Raw genomic sequence first — 6,000 nt, 5'->3', positions numbered from 1 at the left:
ACCAATAAAGGATTAAATTTGGTTTGAAATTATTTCAAGTGTTGCATATGTCCCAGACTGAACTTCTCAGATGCAATCTATATTGGAACCACACCCCTAGGGTACCTCAAGAATAATCCTGACTTTCTGAGGCCCTCAAACTTCTCTTTGGTGAGATTAGATTAAATGGCCAGGAGTAGCGAACACTTGTTTACCCTTAGAAGTAACTTCAGCTCATATATGAAGTTCTCTCAAAGTACCAGAACTAAAAGGGGAAAAAAGGGGAGGAGAAGGGGGAGTGGAGAACAAAGCATAACCTCTGAATATTATCAGCTACCCTCTCTAAAAAGTATTGACTTATTTGGAGCCAAAACAACAGCAAATTGTGGAGATGGTTTGCCGTAATGAAGGATGAGGAAAGGAGAGGACCTTCTGACCACACCTAAAGAGAAATAGAAGTGGTTCTTTAAATCATTTAAGGGGGCTTGAGGGGATGGGGGGAAGTGGGTGGAGCAGAGCACATCTTCACTAGAACCCAGTGAAAAAGGCAGAACAAAAAGCTAATGGCAAAGTGAGTATAACTGCATAAAAACCCGTGTTGCCACAAACTGCAGCCTTCACAGGAGCCGAGGCTCTCAGCAAAGTTCCACCTCAGTTTCCTCCGGGAAGCCCTGACTGGGAGCTCCCACCCAACGGGCCACAAGATATAACTGGGCCTACAACTCAAACACAATGAGAATGTTATCAGTGTAATCCACTGCCAACACTGACCTGGTATTTCCCTTTAAACCCCCTCCTCCCCCCCCAAGAACATCTTCTAGCACTGCCATCTTCAAACTGGGGTACATATATACCTCAGTGGGTGCAGAAGACTTTTCAAAGGGTCCACAGAAAAGGGCACTTTTTAAGGGAATCCATTTCCTCAACTTTTATGAGTACTGCTTATCCGATGAAGAGCTTGCTGTCAAGGTGACCTCTTTGTGTGGTCTCCTACTTTACTAAAGAAATGCATACTTTATAGCCATGCCCAATCTCACTGTGGTCTGTGCCCTGGGGCACGAACATCTGCTGAGTGAAATAATCTTCATGACTTGAAATAAATACCTTTGCTGGTCAGATGGTGTTAGGCAGTCTGGGCTGCTATAATAAATACCACAGTGGCTTATAAACAACAGAAGTTTTTCCTCACAGTGCCCAAGGCTAGAAGGGACTGGCAGATTCAGTGTCTGTTTTGGTTCACAGATGACCTACCATCTCTACACATGGCAGGGAGGGAAAGGGAACTCCCTGGGGCCACTTTAATAAGGATACTAATCCCATTCAAGAGCGTTCCACCCTGCAGACCTAATCACCTCCCAAAGGTCCCACCTCCAAATACCATCACTCTGGGAATTAGGTTTCAACCCGTAAATTCTGGGGGGACACAAATGTTCAGTCTCTATCAGGGGAGGGAACACCCAGCCCACAGGCCATATAAGACTGGCGAAATCATTGGTCTGGCCCTGCCAAGGCATTAGAGGTGAGTTAATTAAGTGTTTGGCCAAATATAGCAGGCTGATTTTTAAGTTGATGGTTTTATATGGCCCATGAATGATGTTATAAATACCCAAATGGCAGTTGGCAGGAAAAAAGCTTCCCCACCCCTGGTCTATAGCAAGTAGCTTCTTATTCTTTGCTTCCCACAAGATCAAAGTAGAATATAATCAGAGGTGATTTTTGGCAAGTCATGGGATACATGGCAAATGAGTCCAAAGGAGATGGAGAACAAAAGAACGGCAAATAAAGATTTTGGGTTTGATTTTGCTATTATAAAATAAATTCCATTTCCATCTACTTGTTAGGTGATAACATTTTTTATGTGCACACAAAATATCAGAAGTAGAATTAATGCTCATCCATGAATCCATAAAGTAACTGGAAGAAAAGCTATATTCGCCTCATTATAATATATAGTCAATAATAATTAATACTTAGAGCCATATAATCACACGGAATTTTTAAATTAATATGTATTTTTTGTTGTTGTTGACTTTATAAGGATGGCTATATAAATTCAAAGAGAAAAGCCATGTGAAAACTGGTTAAAGAACCACTTGTTCATGTTTTGTTTCACTTTTTTTAAGTTAGGGGTGTCAAACTCAATCAGAGAAGGGGCCAAAATCTAAAATCCAGCCTAACTCGCAGGCCGAATGGTTTACTGAACAGTCATAAACTGTCATTGTGATGGAAACGCAGCGGAGTGCAGTGATGACAGCGCAGTGCGGGCCACATTGCAAGACCTGGCGGGACGGATTTGGCCCGCGGGCCTTGTGTTTGACACATGTGTTTTAAGTGAATGATGATAGGTATTAGGTTCTTATGATATTTGCATCTCACTGGGTACATATTAAAAAATTATGTAAGCGTTTGATGCTGCAATGTCGATTTTTGCAGCACATTGGATGTTACATCTCTTGCAACAACTTTAACTTATAATGCAAAACTGTAGCTCTTCTTTTTAAAAAGAGCTGAAGGACACATCATATTTCAACATTCTTTGTGGGGGTATATGAACAAGAATCTGAAAGTGATCATTCTTATGGAACAGTAGTCCCTTAACCTTTTCACAAAGGCATCCCCTTAAGAACATAAAAAAATAAAAAAATAAAAATAAAAAAGGTAGTTGTAGTTTTACTTTCTCTATTGACTAAGAAAAATTGACAAATAACTAATAGTAACACTTATAAAACCCTTCAATGAATTTTTATATTCATTAAAATGCCATCTGCATGCATCTAGATATTTTAATTATAATCTAGAGAGAATGTTTGGGGCACCCAAGGATTCACAGAAACCCTATGCCAGTGGTCGGCAAACTCATTAGTTAATAGAGCCAAATATCAACAGTAAATGATTGAAATTTCTTGAGAGCCAAATTTTTAAACTTAAACTTCTTCTAACTCCTCTTTTTCAAAATAGACTCGCCTAGGCCGTGGTATTTTGTGGAAGACCCACACTCACGGGGCCAAAGAGCCGCATGTGGCTCGCGAGCCGCAGTTTGCCGACCAACCACTGCCCTATACTAATAACACCAGTCTCAGAGCCTCTCTGCCCTGATTCATTTGACCTTTGCAGAATGTTCTTTCCCTGAGACACTATAAAAATGCCTACAAAGCCCATCTCAAGGGGATACCTTAAGAGGGGTCACGCAGATTCAAATGCCTTTTGCAGCCCCCTGGGTATCTTAAATGAGTGGCCGGGCCTAGGGGTGTGTGGCTTAAAGAGAAGCTGCTACCCAGCTCCATCTAATTGTTGATGGGCGTGTGTTGTAGCAGCTTTTCACTTTTCGGGAAAAGGTGGATCGAAACCTTTGGACTTTCGATCCAGTTTTGAAAAAAATCTGTTTGGGCCAACCTAAACACAGATGGGCGCTGAATTTAGCCTTGGACTTCTAATACAAAACCTCTGCTCCGGTGCTACCCAAAGCAGGTCTCAGACCCAGAAGCTGTTCGTTATAGTCCACATTGAAATCCACAGTGCAACTGAGAACAACATTGAGAAACTTCCAAAACAGTTTGACAGAGTAATTTTGTGAATATAGTTTTCTGAATCCAATATTTTTTTAATGAGCTTATAGTTTTACATCTTTTATTAGGTCTAGTAATAATTAATGTCGTTTTCTAATACTATTTTAAATCGAATTTATTTAAACAATACAACAAAATTTAATCAACAATATAGTTGCCGTTGTTTTCTACTACTTGTGCCCAATGCTCAGGAAGCATTTTAATCCCTCTGTTGTAAAATTCTTGTGATTTTGATGCAAAAAATTCGGTCAATGCATTTTTGAGGCATTCTTCATTATTAAATTTTTTTCCAAGAAGAAAGTTTTGCAAAGAACGAAACAAATGGTAATCAGAAGGGGCAATATCAGGAGAATATGCAGGTTGAGGGAGAACTTCCCATTCCAACTGGCGCAGTTTTTCAGCAGTGATTCTTGCAGTATGCGGTCATGTATTATCGTGCTGAAGAATTACGCCCTTCCGATTAATCAGCGCGGGGTTCTTTTTCTCTTAAAGCTTGGGCTAACCTTTCCAATTGGGCACTATACACTGCACTTGTAATGGTTTGGGTAGATGGTAAAAGTTCATAATGAAGAATTCCTTTAAAATTCCACCAAACACACAACATCACTTTTTTCGCATGCAAGTCAGGTTTTGGCGTGGGCTGTGGAGCCTCATTTTTGTCCAACCATTGAGGCCACCTTTTCAAATTAACATACAGCACCAGTTCTTCATCTCCGGTAACAATTTGCTCTAAAAACGACAAACGGTTTTGACGAGAGAGGAGCGAACTGCAAATTGTGACTCTTTGATTACTGTTGTTGTCGGTCAACTCATGAGGCACCCATTTTCCAAACTTTTGGACTTTGCCAAGTGCACGCAATTGATTAGAAATTGTTTTCTGTGAACAATTTAAAGTTGTCGCAAGCTCTTGTTGGGTAATTTGAGGATTTTGCACCAAAAGAGCTTGAAGAGCTTCTTGATCAAAATTGGACACACGGCCTCGACCACTCTTGTCATCTAACGAAAAATTTCCCTATCGAAATTTCTCAAACCAACGCTGGCATTTTCTGGCGCTAACTGCATCTTGACCAAGAGCACTACAGATGTTTTTTGCAGCCTCACTTGCTTTTCTTCCTAATTGGAACTAAGCATGCAGTGCCGAATATGCTCTTCATCCGCCATCTTCTTAGCCCTAGTTTTGCAACAAAAACCAAACCAAACACAAACTTTTTCAAGCAAAACTTGTTAATTGCACTTCACACGTTCTGTCGATACCACGTGTTTGAAGGTTATGTCAATACAAGTCAACACCAAGCAAGATTTTAAACGAATGTTTAAAAACGACATTAATTATTACTAGACCCATTATTTCTAAAAAAAAAAAAAAAAAAATTTAAACCAAAATTTCAGTGGGCAATAGATTGGAAATCTTGCCCAAAGAGACCTTATTAACATGGTCTTCATCAAAATGCAGGGTCTACTTGAAGATGCTGTCTTTACTAAACTAAAATTGGGGCTTAAAAACTAATGTCAGTCTCTGGCATCTTCACACTGACTAGCTGAAAAGACACAAGTAGCCTATGAATTAAAATGCACCCAGTTCTCACCAGAAGACAAATACCCAGCAGTGAAGGCCCAGAAGGTGGCAGTCTCTTTTTCCCAGGAAAATAGGGGACATTTCATGTCCCTCCTGCAGGCCTGCTCCTGGCACATCAGGCCACCAGGTTTCCTGCAGGGCTCACTGGGGGAGCAGTGGCCTGATGCCATTGGCCACATGGAGTTCTTCCTTCCTCCACCAGCGCACAAGGACCAACCCAAGGTAGACCCTTACCTTGGGGCAGAAGGAAGTGCTGCTGTTGTTTGTGTGTCTGCCGCTTTGAACACTTACTGAGCTCTCCCAAGGCCTTGACGCTGGCTTCTCCATCTCCCCAATGTGGTTGTTTGAGACCTAGTTCTGGAGTCTTGATTGCTGGTGACCAACTTTCTATCCTGGAGCTTCTGCCAGAAGGACCCTGGGACCTTTGATGAAGCTCCAGGGCAGGACGTTGGTTTCCAGCTCTCAAAGCTCAACATCCAGAGTGATGTGGCGGATTTCCTTGCCTCGAAAGGACCCTTCTATGGGCCAGTCACATCTAGGAGGGACAAAGGCCAGAGGACTAACTGACAAGGAAAACAAGTGTGTACATAGAGATTTAAGAACCTCTTCATCTTAACAATCGAAGGGACAAACTCTCAAATCTGCACTCTCCTCCGTAATGAGCTGAGGAAAAGCCCCTAAGTATACTGTGCGGTGGATTGTTGGTGAATTCCCCTCCCTCACCCCCACCCCCTATCCCCCTTTTCCTCTCTTCAGCAGCATCAAGCTCCACTGAGAGGAAAAACATAAACCATCTTGGAGGGCTGGTGCACTACACCTCAGAAAGGGGAATTTCCCCAAGCAGAGCTGGGGGTGAGGGAGGGGTGTAGGACAGGCCTG

The sequence above is a fragment of the Pipistrellus kuhlii genome, unplaced genomic scaffold, assembly GCF_014108245.1.
Source record: "Pipistrellus kuhlii isolate mPipKuh1 unplaced genomic scaffold, mPipKuh1.p scaffold_m20_p_2, whole genome shotgun sequence".
NCBI classification, from domain to species: Eukaryota; Metazoa; Chordata; class Mammalia; order Chiroptera; family Vespertilionidae; genus Pipistrellus; species Pipistrellus kuhlii.
Note: the sequence above shows the minus strand (reverse complement) of the source record.